This window comes from Lynx rufus, unplaced genomic scaffold (assembly GCF_022079265.1).
Source record: "Lynx rufus isolate CCGP_SWC_20201006 ecotype Redwood Valley unplaced genomic scaffold, mLynRuf1.p SCAF_10, whole genome shotgun sequence".
Lineage (NCBI taxonomy): Eukaryota > Metazoa > Chordata > Mammalia > Carnivora > Felidae > Lynx > Lynx rufus.
This window is the reverse complement of record NW_025814824.1, coordinates 3,354,325-3,371,294: the sequence shown is the minus strand read 5'-3', so window position 1 is coordinate 3,371,294 and position 16,970 is coordinate 3,354,325. Positions and strand designations below refer to the sequence as shown.

Here is a 16,970-nt window from a genome sequence, read left to right as displayed (position 1 = left end):
GACACCCTCTTCGTGCATCTCAGGGTCAGCTCCAGCCTCACTCGGGTGGGGACAAGCAACTTCAACAGGACAGCAAGTCGGCTGTCGGGATTCCATCCACCTGCACGCCGGTGGGGATCCTGGGGGGCAGGCAGAGACGGGGACCCGGCACCAGGAGCCTCAAGGGGTGCCCTCGAGAAGGGAGGGCCCAGCCGGGGCGTGTGAAGGCCCAGCGCGGCCAGGTCGCTCCAGGGAAGGGTCAGCCATCCGTGCCACCCAATACGGACTTCCGCGGAGAGAGGCACGATAAAATATACGGAGTTACCTGAATAGGTCTCAACCCTGTGCTCGCAGACCAGCTTAGCCACGTCTGGAAAGCCCACGCTGTGCAGAGGACTGAGGCCCCACCCTGCGCAAGCCTCTAGGTGAGCTCCTACTTGAACAGTTTACAAGCCAAATCCAAAAATCCGCTTTCCCGGTTGGGTGTGTAAGGTGTATCTGTGGGGGCTGTGAGTTCTGCGTGGGCGAACGCGTGTGTGAATTTGTAGGTCTCTGTGCATGAGGATGCGTGTGCACATGTGTGCACGTGTGTGTTTCACCAGCCGTGCTCATTTCTGGTCCCCTTTCCTCACGGGCCCGGGGCAGGCATTGCCCTCCACGCTGTGTCCTCACTCCCAACGATCCAAAGTGAGAACTGACTCTTGTAGATCGTTTTCTCCCCATCTCTCTCTCTTTCTGCCTCTCTCTCTCTTCCTCTCTCTGGTCTCTCTCTCCATCCTTCTCTCTCCCTCTCTCTCTCTCTTTTTGAGTAGACGTCTTCCGCTGTCTTTCTGTTTTTGTTGCATTTTTATTGATTCTTTTATTTCTTTCTTATGCTCAAAATGTACATGAGCATTCATTTCACTTTATTTTCAGCTTTATTTAGGTGTAAGTAACAAATAAAATTGTAAGATGCTTCAAGTGCACATCGTGATGATTTGAAGCCTGTATACACAATGAAAGGATCCTTCCATCTAGTTAATTAGCACATTCACCACCTCACCTATATACATATTTTCCTTTTGGCGAGACCATTTAAGTTTTACTCTTGTGAGCATTTCAATCACACAACACAATGTTCTCAACTACAGTCCCTATAACATACATTAGATCCTCAGGCCTCGCTCATCTTTCAGCTGACGCTTTGCACCTTTTTACCGACCTCAAGAGCCACGCATAAGTGAGACCGTGCAACATTTGTCTCTCTCTGGCGTATTTCACTTAACATAATGCCCTCAAGGTCCATGCGTGTCGTGGCAGACAGCAGGATTTCCTTCTCTCTCGGGGCTGAGTGATATTCCCTTGAACGTACACCACACCGTCTTTATCCACTCATCTGCGGACGGACACGCGGGCTTCTTCCGTACCTTCTGCTGTGAATGCTGCCACAGTGACCATGGGGTTCAGGACTCTCTTCCAGATCCTAATTTCATTTCCTTTGGATCTATTCCCGGGAGTGGAATTGCTGAGTCGTAGGGTGGCTCTCTTGCTAATTTTGGAGGAGACTCCACACTGTTTTCTGAGGTGGCTGCACCAGTTTGCATTCCCACCAACAGTACTGGAGGGTTCCCTTTATATCGGAAGAAACTGGAAAGAGAACAAAGTTAGTAGCAGGAAAGAAGTAGCAAAACTCAATGAAATGGACACTAAGAAGACCATAGAAAGAATTAATGAAACTAAGAGCTGCTTTACTAAGTAAATAAATAAATAAATAGATAGATAGATAGATAAAACTTTAGCTACTGTTACCAAGAGGAAAAGAGAGAAGGCTCAAATAAATAAAATAATAAAATCCAGTAGAACTCTTATACTTCAGTCTGTTGTGCCCTATTATTGATGATTCTGGCTTACTTCTGCAAAATGCTTGATATCAGACCCTTAGAGAAAAGCGCCTCACTCCTGTGAGGTAAGCATTCCAGCCCTAGCAGGGGAGTATCCTGGGACAAGTTTACCGGAAGCTTCACAAGTTGATTGGCTGACCACAGATGCTGCCAGCTCACTGGGCTCGCTGTGACCCCATGTCCTGCCCTTCACGCTTTCTTCTGGTGTCTCAGCCATTGGTAAAGGAGCCTAGGCTGGTGAGAGCTTCCCGCCCCGACACGGATCCTTCTCTGAAGCCCAGCCAGGAGCACTGACCTGAAGGACACAGTGAAAACCTCATCGGGATAACCAGACACAGAGGGCGTCCCGTCCCCACGGCCTTGCCGCAACAGTGGTGAGGAGCGCACGGGGCATCCCTCCGTATTTCAGCCAGATCTGTGAGTTAACGGAGTCCTTTCTAACAGACGCCCTTCTGGGTCGTGGAGCAAGCTGAAACCCTTTTAGGGGAACATCGACCCCCAAAAGGAGCAGCCTGGGTTCGGGGGGGGGAGGTGAGTTTCAACTAAATTTAAAGCCGCCGATAGAGAATTTTTTTTAAAGATAAGACACTTGAAGACTTTTTCAGACACTCAGTTGTGGAGGGTGAGTCTGGGAAACCTTGATCTTTATGATCAGTTGGGCGTGTCAGGCAGGTTTCTTCGCTCTCAGAAGGAACTTGTGTAAAATGCAGAGGTTGCTGTTAAAGGAATAAATGGTTACGGCTGACTCCAGAAGTCCGCGGAAATGAAGACTGCGGCCCGTCGATGTGGAATAACACTAACCATCTTTATTCGAGGAACGGCTTAAGGTAAAAAAAAAAAAAAATTACTAGCAGTTTTGTAAACTTGCTGGCTTTAAGTGTTTAGACCACTGCGTTCTTGACTTCTGCTTGTTGGAGTCACCACAAAACGGTCACCGACACGTCCGTAAAGGCACAGACGTGATGAAGTGAACAGTTTCCAGCTTGAACACCCAGGTCGTAAGCCTGGCAGTCGAGCGGCCTTGAAAAGGTCACTTCGGTTCTCTGAGAACTGGGATCCTCATCAATAAACAAAAACACCGGCCCCCATCGGGCTTTCGGCGTGATCCGGGGAGATAAGGCATGCGAAAATATTGTGTTGCGACTATTATCAGCCGTGGTGAGATTAATAATTACATCTTAAACATGATATCATTTCGCTCCCGCCCAAACTTCCAACCTCAGCGTAAACACAGACATGCTAATACATCCACCTGGCTTGTCCCGAAATGAAAACAGAACAGAGCCTGCCTCTGGCCCGGAGGCGAGCACCTCCATTCGACGTGCTGGCCGCCATCCGTTCAGCTTACGGGAGGAAGAAATCGGGCTGGGCGTTCCGATTTACCAAGACAGCACAGCGGATCGCCTGTTTGAACCAGACACTTGGCGACTGGGGACACTCTGATGTCACAAGGGCAGAAGTCCGAAAACCAGCGGCCTGTTTAAAATGCAATCAGTCCATGGGGCGCCTGGGTGGCTCAGTCGGTTAAGCGTCCGACTTCAGCCAGGTCACGATCTCGCGGTCCGTGAGTTCGAGCCCCGCGTCAGGCTCTGGGCTGACGGCTCAGAGCCTGGAGCCTGTTTCAGATTCTGTGTCTCCCTCTCTCTGCCCCTCCCCCATTCATGCTCTGTCTCTCTCTGTCCCAAAAATAAATAAACGTTAAAAAAAAGTTTTTAAAATAAAAATAAAACGCAATCAGTCCAAAACCACCACAAGCTTACAGACAAAACTGTGCTTTTCCAAGATACGATATTTCACATTGTGAAGATCCAGCAGGAGACGGGAGACGGTGGCCGGTGGCTAACGAGGTGGGGAGACGGTGCGACCTGCCGTCCCCGCCGGGAGCGCGCGTGGGCTCCCTGGGCTCTGACAACCGATTCTGCGTGGAGGTTCCATTTGTTCATGGGCTTAATAATTCGGTTTGAGAGGCTGGGCCTGAGACGATGTAGGGTCCTGTGTTCATTTTACAGATGGTTAATCCGAGGCCTGAAGGGTCATGTGACCCTGAGGGCCCGGAGGGTCCGGGATCCGTTCGCCAGCTGACTTCGGCTCAGGTCATGATCTCGCGGTCCGTGAGTTCGAGCCTCACATCGGCCTCGCTGCGGTCAGTGCAGAATCCACTTCAGATCCTCTGTCTCTCTCTCTCTTTCTGCCCCTCCCCTGCTCACATTCTCTCTCTCTCAGAAATAAATAAAATGTTTTATAAAAAAAAAAAAAGACAAGGAAACCCTGGAAAACCTGAGTCATAGAGACTCCGAAGGAGTAGCAGGTATGCTTGCTGTGTACTCGGCTCTAAGACCACGCCTGCCCGGGGCCCCTGGCCGCGGGGCCTGCCGGGGCTCCCATCCGTCCCTCTGGGAGCTGCAGGGGAAGGAGGGTGGCTGGGCGTAGGGCCGTGGAGGTCTTAGACCGGGCTGCCCAGTGGCCCGACCCACAGCCTCACAATCACCTGGATCTCTCAGAGGAAAAGTAGGTAGATCTTCAAGTTCCAAACCCGGTCTCGCTGAGCAAAAAGCAACCTTGAGAGTGCCTGATGGAGGACTGCGTTATGGTGATGGGCGGCCCCACAGTGACGCCGCGGTGAGGCCCCGTGGGCAGCGACCCCCGGGAGAGCTGGGCTGGCCAAAGCCAGGACAAGGCCCGCGGTGCCCGAGCCTCTAGCTCGCCCCCCACAGCCCCACCTGCCCGACTGCGCGACACCTGTCTTCCCCACCCTGCGGCTTTCCACGCGCCGCGTCCTGGTAGTGTGGCGGGTAAGTGAGAGAGTCCACTCTGCGTATGGTTTGGGTTTGGGTTGCCGGACAGGCCAGATTTTCTCTGCTCTTCTGACCAAAGCCGGGTCTCCATCTACCAAAATGTGCGTTCCCGAAAACCCAAGAGCCAAGCACATTACAGAGCAAAGACTTTTCAGTGGAGTAGTGTCGGCTGATGCCTTGTAGGGACCGAGAGCCAGTCCCCAGGGAGCCCCCTTCTCGGGGCCGGAATGGGCCACAACCAGCAGGTTGCTCACTTAGCTTTCCACATAGGAGCGTTCTGGAGGGGCGCATCCCCGAACCAAGAACCCTGTCCGCATGGCTGACCTGCTCCGGGAGCCCGGCCCAGGGCTCCAGCACAGGGAGGGCAGATGGGGCCCAAGCCGCCGCCGGGAGCTGACGCCTCCTCACGTGGGGGAGCCCCAGGGAGCCGTGGGGTGAGGCAACGTGGCCTCAACAACCCCAGACAGACTGGCCACTAAACCACACAGACGCTGGCCTGCGTGGCACAACGGAGATTTCTATCTCCTGGGAAAACGGGCCAACGGCCAATCGCCCTCTGAGCTTTCTGTTCTCGGGACGGCCGTCCCAGAAGGTGGCTAAGGGGCGCTGGGTGCCTCAGCTTAACCCGCCCTAACGCCAAGTGTCCCCCCACCGCCAGCCGGCGTGACCCGAGGGGCACCGGACGGCTGGAGAGGGAGGAAGGAGCACCTGGGGCTCCTTCCCACCTGCAAAGAGTGCCACTGGGTTCGCTCCCCACCCTGGTTTCCATTGCTATTAAGAAAGTCATGATTAAACATAAAAATAAAAACAAAGCCTGCAGGGACCCAGCTGCTGCTGCACGCCGTGGGTACAGACACGTAACGTGAGCACCAAGGGCTCTCCCCTCCGGCCCCTCCACTGTGTTTGACAAATATTTACGGCTTGACGCGCAGACACAGATGAAAAGATGCGGCGCCCTTCCCTAGAGGAGCGGCCAGAGGAGATGGTGGGGAGCAGAGGGTTTCGATGCAGGGTCCCTGGGTCATAAGGACGTGTCAGGACAAGAGAGGGAGCCCCTGAGTCTGTCCGCACGCAGGGGCATCGAGGACACAGGGGAGGCGTAGAGGGAGGCGGTCTGGGGGAAGGACAAGGGGTCACAGGAGACTTGATGATGGAGGTGCACGAGGTGGCTGGGGAAACCACAGGCGTGGCGGGGCTCCGGGGCCAGGACACAGAGGTGGCTGGCAGGCGAGAAGGTGCAGCGGGCAAGCAAGCACGGGCCCGGACGACGGCAGTCATACAGCGTGACCCCGACGCTGTGCCAGCGGGAGCCCTCTGGTCCGGGGGTGGGAGGGCTGCGGGCGGCCACGCGGGAGGCAGAGAGCCCGGGAAGGAGGTTATTCTCAACAAGAAGGCATAGGTCGAACCAGGACCCTCGCTCCATCGGGAACAGCCCTGAGCCACAGGACGAGCAAATGAGATACAGGTGTAATCATCAACTTTCTAGAAGCCACATTTATAACACAAAGAGCAACACAGGGAAATTTCACAAGGAAAGCAATTTTATGCAGTGAGGCCAAAATATTATAATTCCAACACGTAATCAGTACCGACCCCCCTTAAAACTCCCTCAAAAAAAAAATACCACTAATGAATTAATTTTCACTGTCTTTTTTCTACAGTAAGTCTTTGAATCTCGGCGTGTATTTGACCCACAGAACACGTGTCGATTGGACCAGCCACATTTCAGGCGCTCAGTAACCACACGTGGCTGGTGGCAGCCACGGGGGCCGGCACGGGTCTGGACGTCAGAGATAAGTGTTCCCTATTCTGGCCGGAACTGGTCTGAAGGCCTTACTTGCTGGTACTTCATTTTCAAAGGGTAATTCAGAACGAGAGAGCGCCCACTGCCAAAAGGCATAAGGCATCCCAAGACCTCACCTGCAAGCCACAGGCTAGGTTGGTGGGAAAAGTTGTCTTAAAATAAACACGCGCTCCAGAATTCTCTTTGATTTCCAAAGCTGGAAGGGAAGAGGCTGGCATGGGACAATTTGCATTTTAATAAACACTGCCTCTTGCAAAATAATTCTCACCACTCTGAATGAACACATCCCAATAACAGTAATTAACATCAGAAGTTGCTGCTCCAGCATCCGCTAATGAGCGCCCTCCTGGGCGGGCCCTGTTTTGATTGACTCAAAGCAGAGCTTTTAAGTAACTCAACCCGCATGGGGCCATACAGGGAGTGGGGTTTATGCAACTTGTTTCTCAGAAGGAAAGCGGCTTAAGTCACTCCTGTCAGGCCTGGTGCGGGACCGGTAGGAGAAGCAGGAGGAGAGCCCGGGAAATCTGGAGACAAGATTCAGCCCCGATGGCCCCAGAAGAGCCACCAGTCGTCCTTGTTCAAAGCACAAAGCCGGCAGTGGGGACAGGAGCAGCCTCACGTGCGTGTGTTTGCCGTGCCACGTTGGCCCCTGTCCCATGACTAACGCTCCACCCAGCCCAGTTTGGCTGACGATTCGGCCACGTACAAGGGGCTGTTGGGTCCCTGAACCCTCGCTGTGGCTCACCCCTCAGGCCCTCCTGCAGGGTGTGCTTGGCTTAGGGAATTCCCATCCCAAGCCCCGTAAGGTCTTTGGCTCCCTCCCAGCACAACATGGTGGTGGGATTTGCGTGCACAAGATAACCTTGCACCTGCGGCCGCGACCCTGCGGCCACCGAGGAAACAGTCGTGAGAGATGCTCGTTCACTCTGACTCAGCGGGTGCCAAGCACCAGCCAGACTTCACATGGATGAGCTCGGTAAGGGCTCTCTGGGACCCCACGAAATCCAGGGCATGGGTGTTTGTCCGCATCGTAGACATAGGAGAGCCGGGGAGGATGCGTAACTTCCTCCGATAGCTCAGCAATACCTCCCCAAGCCGGCTGATTCCAGGGCAGAACCTTTAAACTACTAGATTCCAGAGCCTCTTTCGTTCGGCTGTGGTGAATTTCTTGCCTTGCGTGGTTATGAGAAACACATACGGTGGCAGGCACAATTTTAAAACGACGCCCACGCATCGCTCATGATTAGATTTCTAATCAGTTGACTTGGAGTTCATCAAAAAGGAGACGGTCCAGGTGGGTCTGACCTAAGCAGGTGAGCCTGAAAAGGACGGAGCCCACCCTGAAGGCGGAGAGATTCTGAGTGTGAATAGGCCTACAACTGCTAGGAGATTAATTCTTCCAACAACCACGTGGGCAGAAGAGGGACCCTGGGCTCCAGAAAAGGACACCCCCCAGCTGGGGCAGCTGTGTGGGCCAGCACGAGTCCACAGCGACCTTGAGAGACCCCGAACAGACCATCCAGCCTGCATCCCTCCCCCACGGAAACTGATCTAATAAATACATCTTGTTCTAAACCACTAGGGTTTCCTTCCCGTGTCTTCTTGTACTAGCTAAGACTTCCAGTACCACATTGGAAATGTGTGGTGAGAGGGAACTTCCTTGCCTTGGTCCCGATTTTAACAGGAAGGACTGAAGTTTCTCACCATGAGGCATGATGTTGGGTGAAGGCATCTTGTAGAGGATATGAACCAGTCTTGCATACCTGGGGTAGATCCCACTTGGTTGTCGTGTGTAATTATCCGAAGACATTATTGGATTCGATTTGCTAACATTTTGTTGAAAATGTTTGCATCTGTGTTCCTGATAGATGTTGGTCTGTAGTTTTCTTGCAACGTCTTTGTCTGGTCTTGGTATTAAAGTAATGCCGGCCCACAGAATCAATTCGGAGGCCGTACTTTTGCTTTTCACTTCTGGAAGAGATTGTAGAGAATTGGTATAATTTCTTCCTTAAGTGGTTAGTAGAACTCACAGGTGAATTCATCTGGGTCCGGTGTTTTCTGTTTTGGAAGGTTATTAATGGTTGATTCAATATCATTCATAGAAATAGGACTCTAGATTGTTCATTTTTTCTTGCATAAGCTTTGTTAAATTGTGTCCTTTAAAGAATGGGTCCACTTCCTCGAGGTTATGAAATCTGTGGGTATACAGTCGCTCATGGTATTCTTTTATTGTCATTTTAATGTCCAGGACATCTTGTTGATGTCTGATATCAGCAACTTACGGCCTTTCTCTTTTTTCTGCCATTAGTTACTAATTTAATGCCATCGTGGCCTGAGAGCAGACATCGTAGGATTTCTATTCATTGAAATTTGATAAGTGTGTTTTATGGTCCCAGCTGTGGTCACGTTAGGAGAACAAGAGGCCTTCTGGCTGACCTGTAGTCATCATTACCTGGGCGGATACTGGAGGCTGATTTGTAGGACGCTGCTGGCAAGGCTGGTGGAGACCTCTGATCACTCTCAAGCCCTTGGATCTCCTGCAGGCACCTGGTGATCCCTTGGAGCTCAGGGGCCCCATGACACCGTCCAGCACACTGCACAGACCTGCACAAAACCCAGAGCAACACTGGTCTCCTGTACCCATACACCTCACCTGCCACGCGGTTTCCCTCTTGCCACCGTGACTTACTTGCTGGCCATGACCTCTCAGTGACGCCAGTTCTGGTCTTCGGGGGCCCACCGATTTGCCGAGTCAAAGGCTTCCTGAGAACCTGGTATATGGACCATACAGGGATCCATTTCAGTCCACCCTCTTGAGTCAGTGGGGCCTTGATGAGAAGCAATGTGCTTGGTTTGTTACCCCGCTAAAAATTTTACGTTGTCTTTACTGTTCTGGCCAGCACGGCAAGTGAGATTTCCCCAGGTCGACGTTTCCTCACGGCCCGGAGACTGCAGTATGCATGGGGTGTCTTTCCCCCCCCCAGCTGGTTACACACAAAGATGGTGTGTGGGCCACCCTTATAGGGCTCAGAGGGTTGGAATTGTGTACTTGAGTGGTGTGGTCCAATTGCAATTAATGGGGCTCATGCTTAAAAAGTCCTTTGAAGTGGTTATACCCGAGAATTTAGTGGGTGAAATGATGTCCCGTTGGTTTCAAGCATCCTTAGAACTTTACCAGAATATGTCTTATTATTCAGCTCTTGAAAAAGGAAAAGTGCAGGCTTGGTTCTCAGAAACATTAATAAAGAGTTATTACCCAAGATCAGAGGCATTTATTGTAGGAAGAAGGAGAAGGAGCGGAGCTAAATGCAGAGTTTTCTCGTCTCAGAGCGGGGCATGAAATAACGTCATATTAGGCGAAAACGTGAAGAGGTTGTCTGTACACCCCTGTTCACGGCAGCTCTATTCACAACGGCAAAAAAAGTAGGAGTAGCTCAAGTGTCCACCAACAGCTGGATGGATAAACCAAACGTGGCCCATCTTTCTAATGGGACGGCAGTCGCCTTAGAAAGGGCGGGGAGGGGCGCCTGGGTGGCTCAGTCGGTTGAGCCTCCGACTTCAACTCAGGTCACGATCTCGCGGTCCGTGAGTTCGAGCCCCGCGTCGGGCTCTGGGTTGACGGCTCGGAGCCTGGAGCCTGCTTCCGATTCTGTGGCTCCCTCTCTCTCTGCCCCTCCCCCGTTCATGCTCTGTCTCTCTCTGTCTCAAAAATAAATTTTAAAAAAAGTTAATAAAAAAAAAAAGAAAGAAAGGGCGGGGAGTCTGTCTCCTGCTCCAACGTGCATGAGCCTGGCGGACACTACGTTGAGTGAAGTAAGCCACTCACAAAGGACAAATACTGCGGGTCTCCACTTCTGTGAGGTCCCCACAGTCGTCATACCCACAGACACAGAGAGTAGACGGCAGTTGCCGGAGGCTGGAGAGTTAGTGTTTGCTGGGGACAGGGTTTTAGTTTTGCGAGCTAAAAAAAAGAAAAAAAGCCTGTAGACAGCTGGTGGTGACGGTCGCACGGCAGTGTGACTGTGCTTAGTGCGACTGAACTGTGCACTTAAACGGTCAATTTTTTATGATGTCTATTTTACCAAAATCTTGTAAGCCATTTAAAAAAAATTAAACACAGAAGAAATAACGGAGCATTAAAACTATTACCGGGGTGGTGCCTGGGTGGCTCAGTCGGTTGAGTGTCCAACTTCAGCTCGGGTCACGATCTCATGGTCCGTGGGTTCGAGCCCCGTGTCAGGCTCTGGGCTGACAGCTCGGAGCCTGGAGCCTGCTTCGGGTTCTGTGTCTCCCTCTCTCTCTGCCCCTGCCCTGCTCACACTCTGTCTCTCTGTCTCTCAAAAATGAATAAATGTTTAAAAAGTTTTTAAACGATTACCAGAAAATGTTGCTATTCATCTAATAAACCGAGCAGACCCCTGCTGAGAGAGTTAATCCCGCCCCGGGCCGTGGCTGCGGCCCAAAGCCAGTGTGGGGAGCAGAGCAGAAAGCCCGGATTGCCCACTGGGGAGACGTGTCCCCACCCAGCTGGGCTCGGCTAAGCCACCAAGGGCTCCCACGGTCTGAGTCCCGTCCAGAATCTCTCCGCCGGCAATACCAGCGGTGGCCTGTAGGGGTGAGACCGCTGTGGGCTCACCACGTAGACTGTAGCGTGGGTCCAGTTCCGTGCAAGTGGCCTCAAAGCCACAGTGAAAGAACTGGGGACGAATCTCTCGTGTGTTTGTCATTTGAAAAGTCACACGCCCCATTCCCCCTGCCCCATCACCCTCCAGCAATCCCCATCCCCATCCCTGGAGCTCAGAGCCCGTGGACGAGAGACTACCACTGGGGCCAGCCCTGGTGGCTGAGCACGGGCCTGCAGGGCACTCGTGGACCCGGGGGACACCGGCGGCAGTCACCTGTCCGCCCACCCTGCCAGAGGCGTGTGCTGGGTTTCCTCGCCAATTTCTTCCCGAAATGCTTTTTAAAAAATTTTTCAAGGGACACACGCCTATGTATACATATAGGGATATGCATATGTTTATACATGCATATAGACACATATGCAAATGTCTTCTATATTATAATTCTGCTGCATTAACTTAATTCCAGCAGGGAAAACTTGAAAAACTCACTAAGCGTCAAGTCCTTCTTCCACCCACACCAGAGAGGTCTTTCCGAGCACACCGTGTGTGTGAGGGAGACCAGGGGCCTTCGGGCCCCCTTGTATTCACGGCGGGAGCCCCCAGCACACATGCAGATGAACGAAAAATGTGTGATTTGCAGAATACGGAAGCTCCCGCCTCTCAGGATGCACCTGCTTCGTTTGCAAATCCTTCAGGACTTTCTGGACCCCCAAACTGCCTTCTCCCGACTTCTGCTCACCGGTATGGGACCAGGAGAGCCCGAGGTGGGGATGCCTGCCCCAGAGGGGCCCTCTGTAGGGTCAGCCGCTCCCTCTCGAGTCTGCCAGCCTCACGCCGGACTGACTCGGCCTCCAGACAGATGCTGAGTCACGGAGAGTCACTAAGTGAGGGGAGGTTGTGGCGTGTGGCCGGACGCTGCCGTGAAAGGAATGGATGGGCCATGAGCGTGGGTGGACGGCCTGGGCAAGTTGCAGACGTGGCCAAGGAAAGCAGTGGGACCCGCTGCTGGACATTTGAGACCGAAAGACTGGAAGGGAGGGTCACCAGCCCCGCCACGCCCCCACTGCCGCTCTCCTGGGGCTCGCGGCAAACGAATTTGCCGCCCTTTGCGTCTCAACATGCACACCAGCCAGTGGCCCGGAGTCCCGCTCCCTCCCCGCTGGGGGGCTGAATGCGGCCCTCGCAGCCGGGGCAGCCGGGAGGACGCTTCTTCTCTAGGCAATTCTGCTCGTCCTTCAGGTGATCCAAAGGGCAAAGGCCACATTTGCGACCGTTCGTCCGGAGCAGACCATCGCCACTTGGGGCCTCTGATGGACCGGAGGAACCTCTGATCGATGTGTTCAACCCTCGCCTTGCTGTTTCCAGACTTTGGACGGTCTCGTGGGCCCGTGTTCTCTTGTGTGTCTAGACCACATGCTGTTTCCAAGTCTCTGCATCCGTGCTTTGTGCTGGGGGCAGAGTCCCTTCCTGCGGAACACTGGGAGAAGGCGTGCGGGACCCGGGCCACGTACAAGGTGGACCGGCCGCCGGTGTCCATCCACCTGCAGCGGCCCCATCGCCTCCTCTGAGGGTCTGATCGCCGCGAGGGAGGTTTTCATTTTAGGTGTGTGCAGACATGAAATACTGACGTTGGCCCTCCAGACTCCTGGGGAATCCAGCGAGGAAGACGTTGGGTGGAACTGGGGCTGTGTCATGGCCTTTAAAACCGCTCCGTGTGAGCTGTCTGCTCCTTAGCAAGAAACCTCCGTAGGTGCTCAGAGGATCGCAGAGTCCTCCTCCCTCCCTTGGCCCATTTGGTCCGAAGGTCAGTGGATTCTACGTGGGAGATATCTTCTACCAGAGCCGCTTGGCTGCTGACACCCTGGTCTCCTGTCGGGACTGAGCAGTGGCCTCCTGGCAGGTTTCCTGGAACGCTTACTTCTCCGACCACGTCTCCGACCACATCACCGACCACGTCTCCGACCACGTCTCCGACCACGTCTCTGACCACGTCTCCGACCACGTCTCTGACCACGTCTCCGACCACATCTCCGACCACATCACCGACCACGTCTCTGACCACGTCTCCGACCACGTCTCCGACCACGTCTCTGACCACGTCTCCGACCACGTCTCCGACCACATCACCGACCACGTCTCCGACCACGTCACCGGCCACGTCTCCGACCACGTCACCGACCACGTCTCCGACCACATCTCCGACCACGTCTCCGACCACGTCTCTGACCACGTCTCCGACCACGTCTCCGACCACGTCACCGACCACGTCTCCGACCACGTCTCCGACCACGTCTCTGACCACGTCACCGGCCACGTCTCCGACCACATCTCCAAGCATAGCAGCGGCCATCCCCTCCTCCTCTCAAGTCCTTCCCGGGCTCCCGCTGCAACAAAGTCCAGACTTCATGGTGGCAGCATTCAGGCCCTTCAGGTCTTGACTTCTGCCCGTGTCTGCAGCCTCCCTTCCTCCACATCCCACTGGGCCCCAAGCTCCATCGCAAGGAGCCACTGTGTGTCCCAAACACGCCGTGTCCTGGTCCGCGTCTCTGTGTGTGCCGTTCCTCGGTCTCGGAGCACCCTGACCCCTCCTGGCCCTTCGGCCGGCCGGTCCTCGGCAGCCTTCGCGAACGCACTCAGCACCCCTCCGGAGCAAGCCCACCGACGCTCGTGAGTCCTGCACCAACTGGCCTTCAGCTGTGCTTCCTCAGCCCCTTGCCCAAACTTCCATCCCAGCCTCTAGCAGCGTTCATGTGTCGAGTGGAGATGCCCCGACAAGGCAAGGAGCCCAGCCAGGACGACAACGTGAGCTTCCATGTTTGCGGGAGGCCAGCACGGAACTGGCACATGAGATGTGTTGACGGAAGGGCACCCGGGGGGCCAGTCCGTGAAGCTCCTGACCTCAGCTCAGGTCATGATCTCCTCGTTCAAGAGTTCGAGCCCCGCAGCTGGCTCTGTGCTGACGGCTCAGAGCCTGGAGCCTGCTTGGGATTCTGTGTCTCCCTCTCTCTCTGCCCCTCCCCCTCTCTCAAAAATAAACAAACATTTAAAAAACAGATGTACTGATTGAGTAAAGGAAAGGAACGAGGGAGAGCAGGATGGGAGAAGATAAGACTGAAGGGGGAAGTGGCAGATGACATAGGAACGGAGAAAGTATATTAGCGTATTAACATAATAAATGTATTTTAACAAATAAACATAATAAATACGTTAATAAAATATATTAACTGTACCTGAAGCTACAGGTGACAAATTTCTATTGGTGACAATGGATTTGAGAGCCCTCGTTCTTGAACCTGTTCTAGACCCGATGTCTGAGGCCGGTCTAATTCTCCAGCTCTTATCTAGATGCAGATCAAGAGAGGAAAAACTACTTGTTCAATTGCTGGACCAACATAATAAACAGATTAGTCACTGATTCTAGAATGGAGCACTGATCTTCTTAGTCTAATTTTAGCACCACTGACGGCTGATAGGTCTACCCATCAGCCTCGGCTTCTTCAGCAAAGTGGTGCCGACCCGCACTGCTGTCTGCCCGGTAATCACACCCTCCCTGGGACTGTGTTTAGAAAAGAAGGGGGAAATTAGTGGCTTGTGTTCACAGATTAAGGGCTCCTTCTGCAAATTGACTCCACTTTGAAGTTCAAGCCACACCTGAAAAGTTTTCTGGCGGCACTGGTGTCTACCCAGGAGAATTTGCGTCTCGTGTGGAGAAATGTGATGGGTACAGCCATGCTGCCCCGTAACAAGCAGTCCTGTAGGGTCAACCACACGGCAATGCAAAATAGGCCACCTGTGACCACGGGGGGAGAAATACAGTTTCCATGGCGATGGACATGTGGCAGCATATCCTGTTTCCAGCTACCGCTCAGCTTCCCATTGGGATGTAAGCAGGTAGTGAGTGAGGCAAGGTATCACCTCCTCAAGGTAGACGGTTCTAGAATCTCCTAGGCTCAAACGAGGTGGGTATGGAAAAAAGTGGTATCACTGGAAGTCAGCTCTCCAGATGGGACTTCCTTCCTTCTGTTCCTTCAACTCCTGTGACATGAGTGCCCCCACGGCACAGTTCGCCATTGGGATGGGCCTGTTCCAAATGCACGGTGGTTAATGTGCAAACCCAGGAGACAGGTGATCAGGTTTTACCCAAAGGTTCTACGCGCCCCCAGTATGCAATGAAGCAGAAATACAACCCATCCAAGTTGGGTGAATCCTAAGAGAGTGAAGCAGAGAAAACCAAGCAGTAGCCAGGTTCTACTGGGGGCCTTCCTCAGTGACAGTATGTCAGCTCGCCTGACACCACATGTGTCCTCATGGCGACACCCAAGGCTACCTACCATTATAGCCCAGAACTCACCAAGGAAAGGGAGGGAAACTGGGGTGCCCGGGTCGCTCGGTCAGTTAAGAGCCTGACTCTGGCTCAGGTCATGATGTCATAGTTGATGAGTTCGAGCCCCACGTCAGGCTCTGTGCTGACGGCTCAGAGCCTGGAGCCTGCTTCGGATTCTGTGTCTCCCTCTCTCTCTGCCCCTCCCCAGCTCTCTCTCTCTCTCTCTCTCAAAAATAAATAAACATTGGAAAAAAATTTTAATTAAAAAAAAATAAAAGGGAAGGAACAACACCATAACACAAGGGGCAATAAGTAAAGGCCAAGGTGACCAACAATGTCAAGCACATAGCAAGCAATTGCTAAATGACAAATCTACGATCAGAGTCCGTATATTCACTGTTAGCACTCCAGGCACCATGTGGGTGGTGCGAGATATGCTTGCATTAGTCTGTCCCGGCCACATGACAAAATACCACCGGGCGGTAAGACTGGGCAGCTTCCACGGCAGAGACTGGTTTCTTATGGTTCCGGAGGCTGGAAGGTACGTTTCATTCCCTGGGCTCATAGGTGGCTGCCGCGATGTGCCCACATGACCTCTCTTGTGAGCATGGAGACAGAGAGAGAGAGTTCTCTGGTTTCTCTTTGTGTAAGGACACTAATCCTATTGGGTCAAGACCCCACCCTTGTGGCTGCATTTAACTTGGGGGTTGGGCTTTCACGTATGGATGGGGGCGTGCAAACATTCCGTCCACACACGTAGGCACGGGCCAGGGGCACCGCTCTGACACTACCTAATGATGGACACCTTCGTCTGGAAGGTGACCTCGCATGCACAATTTACTTGGCTCAAGGCCAAGTAGGCATATATCTGTTGTTTGGTAAAATTTTAGGATACCGTGGGATTCTGTAGACTGTCCACTGGATTTTTTTTTTTATTCTGGAACTATCTTTTACACTTGCAAAAAGTAGTAGGAAAAAAACATATGGGGAAGTAATCTTCAGATGAACTCACGGCCTTCTGTAGATCCAGGTTAGAGTGTGGTTTGTGGTCACGACTCCAGTCTCCCTCTTCCTGTAGGTGACCTCTTGGGGGTGGGGGGTGGGAATTGCAGGGATTGTCTGCTCATGCTTTCCAGCACCGAGCCCTGGGGCACTCAGTACCTGGTCATCCAGGCCCCGTGTCCCCAGCTCGTTCACTGACACTGGGAAGGTCTTGGTGTCTGTCTCCTCGAAAACATTCACCTTAGCTTCGTGACCACTTCCAGCAGGACTGTATTTTTGTGGGAGAGGATGCCCAGAGACATTCTGTGCTTTCCCTGCGTGTGGCTCTTGTTTGCTTGTCAGTACCAGTTCTGCTGGGCCTCAGCACGCTGACACCTCACCATGTGACTCCCGCTGTGCGCCAGCCACTGTGCATGAGCAAGAGGAAGGAAGCAGCTCCTTCGGTTTCCCTCCCCGTGTGCCTTGGAGACGGGCTTTGATCGGCACTCCCCGGCAGGTGCAAAACTGGGGGCACCGGGGACACGCTGGAGCCCCCCCCTCCAAGCCAGCAGTTACAAGACC

At 53.3% G+C, this 16,970-nt stretch overlaps 2 long non-coding RNA genes across 3 annotated transcripts; both read right to left on the bottom strand.

The window, feature by feature from the left end:
• Positions 1-877: 877 nt before the first annotated feature.
• Positions 878-15,556, bottom strand: LOC124527725 (uncharacterized). 2 transcript variants are annotated; one of them, XR_006965957.1, is made up of 2 exons: positions 14,314-15,556; positions 878-1,605 (listed from the first exon to the last, which is right to left on the bottom strand). It is a non-coding gene; the product is annotated as an uncharacterized LOC124527725 (long non-coding RNA). The 2 variants fall into 2 exon arrangements; XR_006965955.1 differs by lacking the exon at positions 14,314-15,556 and adding an exon at positions 1,971-2,070.
• LOC124527731 (uncharacterized) lies at positions 6,178-10,030 on the bottom strand. The gene is made up of 2 exons (XR_006965958.1): positions 9,148-10,030; positions 6,178-9,062 (listed from the first exon to the last, which is right to left on the bottom strand). It is a non-coding gene; the product is annotated as an uncharacterized LOC124527731 (long non-coding RNA).
• Positions 15,557-16,970: the final 1,414 nt, after the last annotated feature.